The sequence below is a fragment of the Danio rerio genome, chromosome 5 (genome assembly GCF_052040795.2).
Source record: "Danio rerio strain M-AB ecotype USA chromosome 5, GRCz13ab, whole genome shotgun sequence".
NCBI classification, from domain to species: Eukaryota; Metazoa; Chordata; class Actinopteri; order Cypriniformes; family Danionidae; genus Danio; species Danio rerio.
In genome coordinates, this window is record NC_141025.1 from 6,662,373 (window position 1) to 6,678,163 (window position 15,791).

General features: G+C 37.4%; 1 protein-coding gene across 3 annotated transcripts in view; it reads right to left on the reverse strand.

The window, feature by feature from the left end:
• Nucleotides 1-15,791, reverse strand: part of tnca (tenascin Ca) — a 315,748-nt gene that overhangs the window by 276,115 nt on the left and 23,842 nt on the right. Inside the window, exon 1 of one of the 3 annotated variants that reach the window (XM_087253038.1) lies at nucleotides 5,093-5,227. The exons of 1 other annotated variant lie outside the window; for it this stretch is intronic. The gene's annotated coding sequence lies outside the window, so the exon portion shown is untranslated. Of the gene's footprint in view, nucleotides 1-5,053; nucleotides 5,228-15,791 lie in introns of those variants that run through there. One more of the 3 variants, XM_087253037.1, reaches the window with a different exon arrangement.

The window sequence follows — 15,791 nt, forward strand, 5'->3', positions numbered from 1 at the left end:
CTGGCCCGGTTGGAAGAGGTGTGCCTGAGCCCGGTTCACTTGGGCTTTGGCGCGGTACGCTTGTGTGTGAGTGCAAAACGTGCCAAAGCCCGAAACTGAAAGCGAGACGTGACTTTTAAGGGACTGTTTCATATGGATTTATTAATCATACTTACTGTTCAGTAAATGCAAACTGCTGTAGTTTATTAAAGACGAGAACTCCTCACAGCACGACAGCTGCACGCCTTCAGCAGACCTCCTCAATCCTGCAGCAAGAGAGCTTTATGATTGTTTATGAGCGCCAAAAGTGGCGGATATGTTCTGCGAAATATCTGACTGCGTGTCACTGCATCCCTAAGGACTGTTTGGCGAAATATTTGACGGCATATCAAACGACTGAAACGATATAACTAGAGAAATCTCGACTGTGCTGAGTGAGAGAGCGCTTCTCACTGAACCAGCGCAGCAGCGATGACTTAAGCGTGCCGAAGCCCATTTGTGGTGTGAGTGTGGGCCGTCGGGGGAGACGGGAGGGGGGACAAGCGTGCTTTGGCCCGGTTCGAGGCAACTGTACCTAGTGTGAGTACGGCCTTCGACCACCTGATTTCCCCTCTATAAAAAGCCAGCAGTGTTTGCTTGGAGAGAGCCGTGCTTTTGCTCCTGTTTGTTTTGTCTTGTTTCTTTTTGACCTTTGGTTAATATTTAATTTTGCTGACCTAAAGTGAGCACGTAATTATTCTTTAAAGAGCCCATATTATACATGAAATAGGGTCATATCCTGGTTGTAAGGGTCTCCAACAAGTCTAATATGCATGCAAGGTCAAAAAACACTTTCATGGTCTTATAATCTGCATTTATTTTTACCTAATTATCCCAGCGACTCCTGTATGAATCGTCCAGTGATTCATTTGTTCCCAAACCCCTCCTTAGCGCGAAGCTAATCTGCGCTGATTGGACCGATGACAGTCTGTCGCGATTGGTCGACTGCCTTCAGTCAGAGAGGGAAATGGCCAATAGCTAATCAGCAATTTAAAAAGTAATCACAGTTCATACACGCTCGATAATGTAGACGTGGATTTTAGCTGCCACACTATGGCGAGTGGATAGTGCCACGGATAACCGAATGAAGGAGACAGTCGTGTACTCGCCATACCACACACACACAAAAACACACACACACCTCCGGATGACAACGCTCCCGCTTCCGCCCGCACCCGCCAGGTTTTAGCCTGAGAACCCGCTCCGTTTTCTGCCCGCCGCGCCCGGTCCCGCTAGAGCGGAGAGCACAACCAAAAATCACCCAGTATACAGTCCAGAGACAGCCAAGCGGTCTGTATAAACACACACACAGCACAAAGCACACAAAGCTCGTTCGTTCGCCCTCTCTCTCGCTCTCTCTCATACGCGCGCGTGCGCACTAACACACACACAAGCACCACGCAGACTCTCTCTTTCTAATTCGCATAGCAATATCCGTGATATTGCTAGACAGCCCGCTCCCGTCCCAAATTAAACCCGTTACCGACCGCTCCCGCGATTTATTCGGAAATTTATTCCCGCGGCTGTCCCCGCGCCAGATTTCTGCGGCGCGGGAATAAATTTCCGAATAAATCGCGGGAGCAGAACTCTAGCACGGAGCTACATAAACAAACAGCACGCGTCGCGTTTTTAACGTGACTTTGCACGCGATAAGATAAAATATCCAGTTAACCTGATACAGTACACGCGGTTACAAGTAACAAATCACAACTAAATACATTTGCAAGCTAGAATAAACGAGGCAACAACTTTAACCGCACGTACTTACACTTGAGAAATGGAGGAAGAAAAATCCATCCTGACGTCCATCAGTTACTCTTTACTGATCCTTCCTTTAACAAACTCAGATGAAGTATTCTTTGTAGCATGTAGCTTCCAGAAGTTTCCAACTGCTTGGTTATAATGCTGATGTTTCATCTTTGGGTAGAGACTCAATATAATGTCCATCTGCAGTGTGACTTCAATCGACCGGCATGTTTGTGTGCGTGTGTTTGTGGGTGTGCGTGTGTTTGTGGGTGTGTGTGTGTGTCTGGGTTTCTGCGTCAGAGGGCGGGGCCTCAGGTTTGAAATCTCCCGGGTTTGCGCGTGCACGTGAATAACTTGGTTTCGTTCGTACGTCATGGCGAAACACCTAATGAGTCGGTATCAAGGCGACTCGTTTGAAGCAATATGAGTCGACTCTTTTATAGACGAATCAACCCTTTTAAACACTGTATTCTTACAGATTTAAGCCTTAGCTGGATACTTCACTTCACTTAGAGCTATGTTACACACTACATGGAGGGGAATTTTCAAAAACCCATAATATGGGCTCTTTAATGTTTAAATAAGAACTTTTCGGTACCAAACCATCCTGTGTATGTCCTCCCTTTAATTTGTCATTGCCTTTGAGCCGGGTCGTGACAATATGTATATGATTATTCTGTGACAACTCCAAATTTCATACATTTTCCTGCCTAAAAATTCACAAATTTTTACTGCCGCTCTCTAAATATTTCTCTTTTTCGGACCATTCTTTATAAACCCTAGAAATGGTTGTGCGTGAAAATCCCAGTAGATCAGCAGTTTCTGAAAAACCAACAACCACGCATATAAGCAATATCACACGAGTAGTGTAATATGGCTGTATATCAGATCTAGTGGGAGGCATGTGTTGGCTTGAGTGCCTTAGTGTGCCACCAGTGGTGATATACAGCCATATCTCACTGCTACACGTGTGATAGTGCAATTAACAGTTCTTTGGCATAATCGTGTATATAAAAAAGAAAATCAAACATAGAGAATCTAAAAACATTTTTGTACGAGGAAATGCTTTCTTTCACCATTCATTCACATCTGCAGCTGGTGTCAGAACAGCAGAAACCGTTACTTCACCAAGTAGTAGTACAAAAGAGAGAGATCAACTTAAAATGTCATTTACCTGATTTATAAAGATTTGTTTAGCTGTAGTTTGAAATTTACGCTGAAAAAAAAAATATATATTTTCTCCTCTAAGGACTTATCCCAGGGGTCACCAACCCTGCTGAAAAGTCCAGCTTAAACCAGTCTAAGCTGGTTGGCTGGTTTTAGCTGGTCAACCAGGCTGGTTTTAGAGGGGTTTTGGCCACTTCCAGGCTGGTTTCCAGCCATTTCCAGCCTGGTCTTAGCTGGTCAGGCTGGGAAATGACCAGCTAAAACCAGCTTGACCAGCCTAGCCAAGCTGGGAGTCCAGCTAAAACCAGCTATATCCAGCTTAATCCAGGCTGGTCAAGCTGGTTTTATGGCTGGAAATCAGCCTGGAAGTGGCCAAAATCCCTCTAAACCCAGCCTGGTCGACCAGCTAAAACCAGCCAACCAGCCTAGGCTGGTTTAAGCTGGATTTTTCAGCAGGGAACCCTGTTCCTGGAGAGCTACCTTCCTGCAGAATTCAGTCCCAACCCTGATCAAACACACCTGAACCAATTACAGTTTTTCTAGTTTGCTTTGACCTGGTTAAAGAAACTAGGTTCCTCTTCATTTTCCTCATCACTATCCCAGCAGAGCAAAAGACCGGTCTTGCAAATGTGTAAACCCTTTCTCATTGGGTTGACACATTTTCCCCACCATTTTTCCAAACAGTTAACACAGATGTCATTCAAGCAGTCCAAACTCCATTGTTTTAGTTTTGGTAACCAAACAGAATCCATCTATTCCTAACTATTAAAAACTACCAACATCAGTGTGAAATCACTGAAGCACCGATTTGACACTCCTTCACACAAATCTTCAATTAGCCATCATTCTGCAAACCTTATAAAAATGATGGAAGGTCTGTGTTGTTCTGTGCCAGCATTGATGGAGGAGGTCAGTATGGCTATGTCCTATACTCCCAATAGTTTTGACTGTATATTAGTTTACATGTGTTTTCTCTAATATTTACAGTATTTTATTACTTTTGTCTGTTTTTTTTTATATACACAGTATTTCAGTTTTCAGCCACAGTTTGAAAAATGTCATGAATTCAATATATATTCAATCAAAGCACATCTTATTCTTGATCCAATTCTTTGCAAAAAGGCGAATTTGACAGCCCAAATAGAGACAACAAATGCCATTGGCTATAAGCTACAATGGCAAGCAATGGTGGTGCATTTTGAGTTCTGTATTTTGTATTTTGTTGTCCATTGTGTAATGATTAATTGAAAGAGCTCATATACTTGTTTGCAAGTTGTGTTGTTTGAAGGTAAAACTAGCTTTTGTTGCATATGTTAAATGTTTTGACATGATATGTGCCTTTTGCAAGCAAAATGTGTCATTTTGACCATGAGTGCCGCAGTTTAGGCCTGTGTGTTAACTGTTTTGAAAATGTGGAGTTTCAGTTGACAACTGCATCCAAGCAATCGAGAAAAACTGTAATAGTACCTAAAGCAGCACTTGATAATTACAAACAGGTGTGTTTGGTCAGGATTGCAACTGAAATCTGCAGGAAGGTAGCTCTCCAGGAACAGGGTTGGTGACCCCTGGCCTATACGGTCTCTGTCGTCATCTTGTGGTGGAACCTCAATCGCCACTTTCTTTGATCACGTCACTTATTCATCAACACTTATGTAGCAAACATTTACAAAGTGATAATGAAGACAACAATTTATAATAATTTAATCATTTTAAATTTTCCTAAAACAACAGTCTTGCTTAAAAAACTAAGCTGGAGAAACAAACAATTAAAAAACATGTAGACTAGATCTTAAAAAATATATATAACTCCATTTAAAATGTATTTTAGGACTGAATTCTGTGCATCACATACATAGTGAGTGAAGCATTGCAAAAAAATTGTGAGAAACCCTTATACATTTCCTCTGCTGAAGCTGTCATGCAGCTCCAAAATAGATCAAGCAGTGTTCCTGCAGCTGCTGATCTGAGAAGGGACTCCCAACATTCACAGTACAATGCACACAATATAAATCATTCTCTGTGATTGTTCATGTTGGATTCCCCCTGCAAACATTGGCAAAAGAAAAAAAAAATCACAATTGCTTGCCAGTGTAAACACGGCCTAGGAGAAAAGCTAACTCACAGAACACGGTCACATCACGTTTGTCTCACTGTAACTCACAGCAGCGGGTGCTTCCAGGACTGAAGATTCCTGCGCAAACATTGACCGTTTCCGCAGGTGCTCTTTGTAATCCTGTGATTTCTGCTTCACCGCCTCATATTTGTCTTACTAAACACCTGAACAAATGACAGCATTGCGTTCTCCGCTGCCCCCATCAGCTCTGGAGTATCAGACAGAAATATGTGACGCTACCACTTTTTGTGTTTTATTGGAAATAATTAATTTGGCACTGAGGTATTACAATCAGAAACAAATCATTATTTTTCCAAATGTGGTTTCAAAATAATATTAATTGTATCCTTTGCTTGTTTAATGATGCAGAAAATATGAATAATAAATTTTTTTATAACAATTAATGTAATATAATAAACTTTAATAATAATTATTATTAATGTTAATATTACCACAATTATTTAGTTTTATTTAATTTTGATTTTAAGTAACCATTATTTTATGGTTTTACTAATCTTTAATTTTTCAAAATATATAGATATTTTTTTATTTTGCAGTTGAAGTCAGAATTATTAGCCTCCCTTTGAGTTTATTTTCTTTTTTAAATATTTCCCAAATGATATTTATTAGAGCAAGGAAATTTTTATTGTATGTCTGATACAATTTTTTCTTCTGGACAAAGTATTATTTGTTTTATTTCTTACTTCAACTGTATATATATATATATATATATATATATATATATATATATATATATATATATATATATATATATATATATATATATATATATATACATATATACACACAATAAATATTTGCAAGTTCACCCTGTGTTTGCATGGGTTTTTCTTCCAGTTTCCTCCACAGTCCAAAAGAGATGTGCTGTAGGTGAATTGGATGAGCTCTGTAGTGTATGTCCTGGTCCAGATTTGAGCACTGGACTAACAACTCACCTCAAACAAAATTTGATGTTACAAAACACTAATATGGTCCAGCTAAATATCAACTTTGATATAAATGGCCCTCAGAGTAAGTAAGTATATATTCTATATGCATGAAATCTATCTTTTATTTGCCTGACTAACCATTTGCAGCATGATGAATGAAGCAGTCAATGCATGAATACTGCATCGGTTAATTTAATAAATGATTTGTCATGCAATATGAGTAACTGGGTAGAAATAAATGTTCAAAAAATATTTTAGGAAAAAGCTTTATTACACTTTTTCCAGCATAATAAAATCATCAATTATATATATATATATATATATATATATATATATATATATATATATATATATATATATATATATATATATATATATATATATATTTATATATATATATATATATATATATATATTTATATATATGTGTGTGTGTGAGTGTGTGTGTGTACTGTGTACTGTGTGTGTGTATATATATACACACATGTATGTATGTATGTATGTATGTATGCACGCATGCATGCATGCATGTATGTATGTATGTGTATATATATATATATATATATATATATATATATATATATATATATATATATATATATATATATATATATATAAATAAACAGTTGAAGTCAGAATTATTAGCCCCCGTGACTTATTTTTTTCCCCAATTTCTGTTTAATGGAGGGAAGATTGTTTCAGCACATTTCTAAGCATAATAGTTTTAGAAACCTAATTCTAATAACTGATTTATTTAATCTTTGTCATGATGACAGTAAATAATATTTTACTTGATATTTTTAAGACACTTCTATACAGCTCAAAGTGACATGTAAAGGCTTAACTAGGTTAATAAGGGTAACTAGGCAGGTTAGGGTAATTAGGCACGTTATTGTATAACGATGGTTTGTTCTGTAGATTATCGAAAAAATTATTTGCTTAAAGGGGCTAATAATTTTGTCCCAAAATTGTTTTTTAAAAAATTAAAAACTGCTTTTATTCTAGCTGAAACAAAACAGATAAGACTTTCTCCAGAAGAAAAAATATTATCAGACATAGTGTGAAAATTTCCTTGCTCTGTTAAACATCATTTGGGAAATATTAAAAAAGAAAAAAATCAAAAGGGGGCTAATAATTCTGAACTGTATATATATATATATATATATATATATATATATATATATATATATATATATATATATATATATACATTTTAAGGTCAATATTATTAGCTCCCTTAAGCAGTATTTGTTTTTGATTGTCTACAGAACAAACCATCAATATATAAGAGAAGTTTATATATTAAACTAATTTCGAGAGGATCACGTGCTTATGATTGCTAGCGGCTGGATCCGCATTATCCAATTCACAATGCTCCAATCAAATGACTCCTAAACTACTATAAATACCCTGGGTTTCATTCCACCGCTATCTTCGTTTTAAAGAGTCCCCCCCTTCCACCCCTACTCCTCCTCCTTCCTAGATGGAGACACCTGGAGATGGACCTAGATGGACACATGGAGAATGCACAGCAAGAATGTCTCTGGTTCCAGGCTTTACCAAACCAGCAGACATTTCTGTGTGGAGTTTGCTCTTTCTCCCCGTGCTCACGTGGGTTTCCCCCGCGTTCCCCGGTTTCCTCCCACCGTCCAAAAACATGCAAATTAAGTTAATTGACTAATCCAAATCGGCACCATAGACATGCTTCTAGTATGTTGTTATCTCCAAAGAGCAATCACTGACTGTTCATTGGTTACTACAGCAGGGGAGTTCTCGAGATCTACCTGAGCTCAATCTCCTATCCCGCCTTGCAACATGAGGGAGCCCCGGGCTCGAGGATCTTATGAGCTCGAGGCTCTCTCCCAGGACAGCATGCCAAACAAGCTTTATAATCAAGCATCAGCTAAGTGTGAACTCTTGAATTGCCTAATTAACCTAACTTGCCTAATTAACCTGGTTAAGCCTTTAAAAATCACTTTAAGCTGAATACTATCTTTTAAAATATCTAGTCAAATATTGTGTGCTGTCATCATGATAAAGATAAAAAAAGAAAAAGTTACAATAAACGAGTTATTAAAACTATTGTTTAAAAAAAAAAAACTCATTCCGTGTATATATACGTACATCAACAATGCAAATGACTGGTGCAGTATTCAGACTCCAGCACCTCAATGGCCTCTGCTCTAATGAGTCTCTCTTTTTTTCTGTTGTTGTTCTGCCTTTTCATTTATTAATGAGATGTGGCCATTCATCATGGTGATTAATCTCTGAAGAGCGCTCACTCTGCTCGAGTGTGAAGACACATGTGGGTATAAACGCTGGTTTTCGAGCTGAGCCACCCTGGATCATTTTCCCCAGGCTTTCATGTGAGCGGTTCAAGCTTGTTCCTCGCTGGCCTCTTTCATCCTGCTCTTTTGATGTTATGCTTTTTTTTTTTTTGTGAAGTTGTTATAGTGTTTTTTCCTTCAGGGTATAGGTGGTGTCTTTGTTGCGCACTTTTTCCCCATAGCTCATACTCTGTGAAGTAGCTGTGCTGATTTACGTTTTTAGAGCAAATTATATTATACCTTGGAAACATCCTTAAAGTCGAAATGAAATTCTTGTTTGTATATGTATAGTTGCTGTCAGAATTATTTGCCCTACTGAATTATTAGCTCCCTCTGTGTTTTTCTCTCTTATTTCTGTTTACTGGAAAGAAGACTTTTTCAACACATTTCTAAACATAATAGTTTTAATAACTGATTTATTTTATCTTTGCTATGATGACAGCACATACTATTTGACTGGATATTTTTAAGATACTAGTGTTCAGCTTAAAGTGAAATTTAAAGGCTTAACTGGGTTAATTAGGTTAAAAGCAAGTCACTAGCTATGTTTCCATCCACCTATTTTTATGTGCATTTTGCATATGCACATAAAAAAACTGGCTCCATAATAATAAACCCTGAAAACTGTTATGGAACTCCACTCGAGACAAAACCACAAGAATGGTCAGGCACTAAAACAATAAACTTTTCAATCTGAGAAGAAGATCATCTAGAACTGGGGTGTCAAACTCAATTCCTGGAGGGCCGAAGTCCTGCACAGTTTAGTTCCAACCCTGCTCCAACACACTTACCTGTAGGTTTCAAACAAGCCTGAAGGACTCAATTAGTTTGATCAGGTGTGTTTAACTAGGGTTGGAACTAAGCTGTGCAGAGCTGCGGCCCTTTTGGAACTGAGTTTGACACCTGTGATCTAGAAAACAAGTTGTTCAGGTTGCCTCGATCATGCATCCTGAGCCCCCCTCTTTGCCCTGCACTTTACCTTCTCCACCAGAGCAGCTCACTCATATTTCACACAGAATGTTTAAGTTTTTAATATTGTGTATCTTGTGGCTTTATTTTCATGTTTGGTGTCATTTTAAATGTCTCTGTGTGATTAGTAAAATGGTCCTAATTTCAATGTAATATTTTACTATCTCTCTTATATCGGTTAATTTGGGTTTTGACTTTGATAAGATCTTTGCCAGATGCTCCACTCCAGTGAAAAAGGTCTTCACATCAACTGAAAATGGTCTTCATATCTAACTCTTAAATGTATATTTGAATAATTGATGTTGTACAATCTTGATTGGCTTATTTTGTTTAAAAATGTAAATTGGAATTGAATATTTTTGCCTGACAAATAAATGTGAAATTCTTGTTTAAGAATTGTTTAAGATCTTGTCTAATATCTCCTGAAATCATTTAAATCTAGCAGATTGTTTAGGCTGATGTTTCCGCAGCCTACAAAGAGGATTAGTCATACATTCAGGCTCAATGAATAAGGCATAGGCACAGCATTAGAGACCTGTTGATTTCTGATAATCACTGATTTATTATATAATCTAGGGGCTAAATCAAACTTTAAGTATGAGCAAGCATGGGGCGGCCTAATATTACTTAATGGAACTTAGCTTACAGTTATATTCTCTAGCTAAGCTAAATCAAACTTTCTTTAGGTATGAGCAATCATGGGACGGCCTAGTATTACTTAAAGGAAATTAGTTTATTTTCTAAGAACCAGAACTGGCGAGGATGTGTCCGTGAGCACATGTAACTGGCCAGCATACTGACTCTAAGCGACTTCGGGTAAACTATGAACCATTAAATGAAAATAAGGATTTATTAGGTTAATCGATCTAAATTAGACCTAATTACAACCTATAAGGTAATCAGCTTGAATTAGATTAATCTAAATTTTAAATTATTATAAACTGGAGTCAGATTAAAATTCGGAGTTGGAAACTAATTAAAATAAATTTTATGTGGTAAAAGGCTTACAAGCATTTAACCTTCATCCATACTGTTAGCTTTGTCCAGCCTGATCTCACAAGAAAACGTAAGTATTTTACATTTTGCCAGTTTAGTGGCTAATTCGTACGAATTCGTACGAGTTCAGTCGTACGAAATGGTACGATTTTAAAAAGGAGGTGTGGCACCTGACCCCACCCCTAACCCCAACCATCATTGGGGATGAGCAAATCGTACTAAATTGTACGAATTAGATCCTACGAATTCATACGAATTAGCCACTAAATGAAAAAGTTACGAATTGCCGTGAGATTGTGTTGCTTTGTCATAGACAAATAGATGGACCCTTACAGAAATGCCATGATGCCCATACATTTTGAAAATGTGCATAAAAAAACGTATGCGCATAACTGAGTAGGATAAACTTTTTTTATTCGATAAGAAAAAATGTGCATAAACTACGATGGAAACACTTTTACCGCACAAATTTCAGTATGCGCATTAAAAAAGATCATGAGATTCTGTTATTAGTGATCATGTGATGATGAAAATGTGTGTAAATGGAAAAACCAGCAGGCTGAGCACACTGTAAAACATCTGAAATGTTTATTTGTTCATTCTAAAACGCCTTACCATTTTAGGATTAGTGTTATTATATCATTAAGGACGTTCAGAATCAAGAGCGTCTGTACTCCACGTCTGAAACCTTCAAACGCCACCGCGCGTTCACTGCGTGTCAGGATTGCCTTCTGAGGCGCAAGTCATTTATTAGATGAAGATTGATGCAGCTTCTCCTACTGCAGCACTGTCGGTATTTGGCGGCAGTTAATCAGGAATTGACGAATTTGTTCGCTTTGACTCGTTGGATGTAAACGCTGCTTTATTTGCACGTCTTTAATGCGATAATCCAGTTTTAAGAGTTCACACTTAGCTGATGATTGATAATAAGACTAGTTTGGCGTGCTGTCCCGGGAGAGAGCCCTGAGCTTATAAGATCCTCGAGCCCTGGGCTCCCTCCTGTTGCAAGGCGAGAGGGGAGTTTGAGCTCAAGAAGATCTTGATGACTCCCCCTCTTGCTTGTTGTAGCTAAGTGTCAGATATGTATGCTGAAAGGTGTACTCAGAGTTTAATTAAAGTATTTGGATTAATTGTTTAGAGTGCTTGTTTTTGAACTGTGGGAGGAAACCGGAGGACTCGGGGAAAACCCACAGAAAACCCACAGAAATGCCGTCTGGTTTGGAAAGGAATTAAACCAGGGGCATTCTTGCGGTGAGGCAACAGCGCTAATCGCTGGCCACCGTGACGCCCGTTTGAAAGGAGGGAAAGTAGGGATGGGCGAGGGGTTTCTTCAAGACGAAGATATTGAGATGAGAAAAGTCTGGTTATTTATAGTGAGTTAAGGATCGTCTGATAGGATAATCAGTTATTAGCTAAAGTCGGAACAGCTGTGAACAATCATAAGCACGTGATCCTCTTGAAATTTGTTTATAAATAAACTTCATTTTGCGCATAAAGTTCATTCGCATTTTTGTATGGAAACATAGCTAATGCTTTGGTTTTTTGGTAGTTTTTTCTGGGGCCAATCGAAAACAAATATTAGCTTAAAGGAGCACGAAACACCAAAACACATTATTTGTGCTGTCGTCATTTATGTGTTCCACGCTGCTATAAACACTATTAGGACACATATATTTAACATAAAAAGTGAATATTGGTTGTTTTTGCGTTATTTCCAGCAAATCTGTTCTTTCGATTTGAAACAAATTTTTGAAGCTGCGTCACGGAGATTAGATCCTTGCGTGTATTCCTGCCTCTAGACTGGCTGTTTGTACTGGCGAGAACAACGTGATGCGTTTAAGTGTGCTGCATTAATTCATGAGAAACACTTGCTTCAAACCAATCAGCATGCTCTATTGTGAATGAGGTGCAACTTCATTTATATGCATGATAGCTTCGAAGACCTGTTACAACAGTGTTCAGATGGCAGAGAGACGCCACGTTGTGGTGCCAACCGTAGTTAAAACAAGTGGAAGAAGAAGAATTGTTTGGAGATACGGGTCGTCAGTGTTGCGTTTATAAATGTGCTGCAACAATAGTTTTGTTTTCATTTTCCCGCTATGAGAGCGCAGTTGGACTTACATGTGTATTACAGTGCACTCAACAGAAGTTCTTCTTTTAAAAAAGACGCAGCTCCAGTTGGTGTTGATTGTCCTGTCTCTACAGATTTGGTAAGTGTGTGATCAGTGTATTTGTTTGTTTATTCAGAGGCAAAGATAGTTCGTATTGTCAGCAGTACTCTTTCAGTGTTTAAAGACAAACCTTAGTCAAAATAATTTGGGTACTATGTTTACCGTGCTTTAATATCACTACAACTTTACGGGCTGAAAGATCCGCTGTAAATGCTGCTCTCCGAGTTTAAACATGTAAACACCTTAATCAAACTATTATCTTCGTATAGAATGTTTTGCTGCATTTTGTGACAGCATAGTCTGTACACACACAGCTTTCTCACGCTACCTACCGAGTTCATGCAAGTTACCGAGAAATGCAGTTTTTTTATCTCTCATACCACATGCGGTATCAAACATCCAACACAATCTCACGGCAATTCGTAACTTTTTCATTTAGTGGCTAATTCGTATGAATTCGTACGATCTAATTCGTACAATTTAGTACGCCTCCTTTTTTAAAACCGTACCATTTCGTACGACTGAACTCGTACGAATTCGTACGAATTAGCCACTAAACTGGCAAAACGTAAAATACTTACGTTTTCTCGTGAGATCAGGCTGAAACATCCCATTAAAGCTATAAATGTGCTGCACTTTTCCAGCAGTTCCTCTCCTTCCAGTATCTCACTTGTCATGGGGGGCATGCATGTAATGTTCCTGAATGAAAGTGAAAGTGCCAAACGGCAGTTAAAGTCCACAAGTTAATACTTAGCAAATGATTTAATTTTATGGATGTCTAGGGCCAGACGGAATCTGCGGACATTTTTTGCAATTTCTGCTGAGAATTTTGATAAAAGTCTGCGGATTTCTGCTGAATTATTTTGGGAGTATCATAACTAAAACCTTAATATATGAAATAAAATAAAACATCTTTTTAAGTTTTATTTTGTTTAAAATGCAAATTCAATTAGATTCACTTTATTTGGTAAATAAAGCAAGTTTGTCATATAATATTTCTAGTAAAAGACAAAATTACTGTACAACTTATTATTACTGTACAAACTGCATTGTACATAAATCAGATGAACATTTTCACATTAGTCAATAATATTACAGAAAATAATTAAAAAACTAAACAAATATAGATTCACACACATTTACTCAAGTAAATAAACAGAATTAATGATGGGCTAAAAATCTGCGGAATTCTGCGTGCGCCCACTGATGACGATGTAAACACAGTCACTGGGCTTTATTTCGACGGCCCATGCGCAGAGCGCAAAACGCAGGGCGCAAACGCTTTCAGGCATGTCAGAACGCATTTTTGCTAATTTACGGACGGTAAAATCAGCTTTGAGCCAAGGCGCATGGTCTAAAAGGGTTGAGTTTATTTTTTTAATGAGTTAAGAATAAACCAATTAGAGTCTCATCTCCCATTACCTTTAAGACCCAGCTGCGTCACGCCAAGAGCACATTCGCTATTTACAGGACGCAAAGTAAGTCTAAGTGGAAAAAATGAGCATTTCACAAGCAAACAGTTGACAGTTTTTTAACAGAAAACAGTTAAACAGAGCATCTACTGCGTGAGAATGAGAGATAATGGATCTACTTTCACTTTCGCTCTTGGATAGGGAAACCTTTACGCACAGACATCAATTAGCCTATAAATAATTAATTGCGTTTGTTAAGCGCAAATATTTGTTTCAAAACTATTTCTAAATTCAGTTCTAATTTCCAGCAAATTAATAAATGAACAATAATAACGAAGTGAGGTCAAAATACTGAGTTATTTACAAATAACTTTTTAATAATTATTTTCTGACAGGTGGGCAAATCTAAGCTTGTTTTTAATAAAACAAATATAAATATGGATATAATAAATAATAATGCTAATAATGATAACATTATACAAAAGCAAATTGTTATGAATAAACTGAAAAAGCCTCCCGAGATGAAGAAGACATAAAAGCAGTGATTTTTCATATTTATGTAGGCTAGAAAATAATATGTTTTGTAATATTTTAATCCTTTATATTTATATCCTATATCTATTATTATTATATCCTATATATATCCTTAATATTTAATTTTTTTCATATGTAAAGATATTTGCCTATTGCTCTCTTGTGCGTATTAAGCAGTGCGTAAGCGAGTTTAGACTGGGTTAGTTTTGGTCTAATGAAAAATCTATTATAGTTTCTCAAAATAGCAACGCGCCAGCGGTCCGCCTCAAAACGCCTTCCTTTTTAGACCAGAACGTCTATGGGCGCACATATGAGCGCTAATGCATTTGCTATTTAAACAGCGTAGCGCAACGCCTCAAAACGACTCTTGCGCCAAGCTGAAACTACCAAAAGACTACTGCGCCGCGCCTTGCGCCACACTGCGCCGGGTGTATGATAGGGCCCACTGTCTTTCTCCCCTGTGTCTGTGTTTGTTTTGCCTCTGTGAAAATCAGCACATGCCCAAACCAAAACTCCTATTTTTATGCAAAATCTTCCTTCTTTCCCTCCCCTGACACGTCCACCTAAATAGAGCTGGACTCACCCACTTTCCTGACTTTTTTCAAAGTAGAGGTTTGAAAACACACTGCTGAGATAGGAAAGTTTCATGGCCCTTTTAGGGGGCTAACAATATTGGTTTTAAAAACTTAAAAACTGCTTTTATTCTAGCCGTAATAAAACAAATAAGACTTTCTCCAGAAGAAAAAATATTATAGCAAATACTGTGAAAAATTCCTTGATCTGTTAAACATATTAAAAAAAAATTCACATGAGGGATAATCATTTTGACTTCTTCTGTACAGTATATAAGCTCATGTGTCCACTTCATTATTTTATAAAAAATAATCCTTTCCCCTCTGAAACTTTTATTCACACAACGTTCTCTATCCCCTTAAAACGACTTTTCTGCACTTCTGGTCACATGGAGTGTCTTTAGGGCGGGGCATTAATGTTAACAAGCACAACTCTGGATTTTAATAGTGCATAGGTAAATATTGAACTATGATTAATAAATTATTTACAATATTTTTCATACTTGGGTAATGTTAATAAAAACATTAACTAACATTAACTAATGGACTAACTGATGAGTAATTATTATCAATAAAAGAGCTATAGCAACACATTAAATCAATTCCTCCTTTGAGTTTGAAAGTTTATACAACAAAAAAAGGGGAACAAATCCAACACAGCAGGTTTTACACAAGGTCAATTAAGTGCAGTGTGATGAAAAATCACCTCTGTGTAAGAAGTTTGTGTCTTGAGTTGGTCAGCGGAGTTCACTGAGGTATAATGAATAAAGGTCTACATCAATCAATGGTTGTGTATTTCTGTTGTGTCACTCGGAA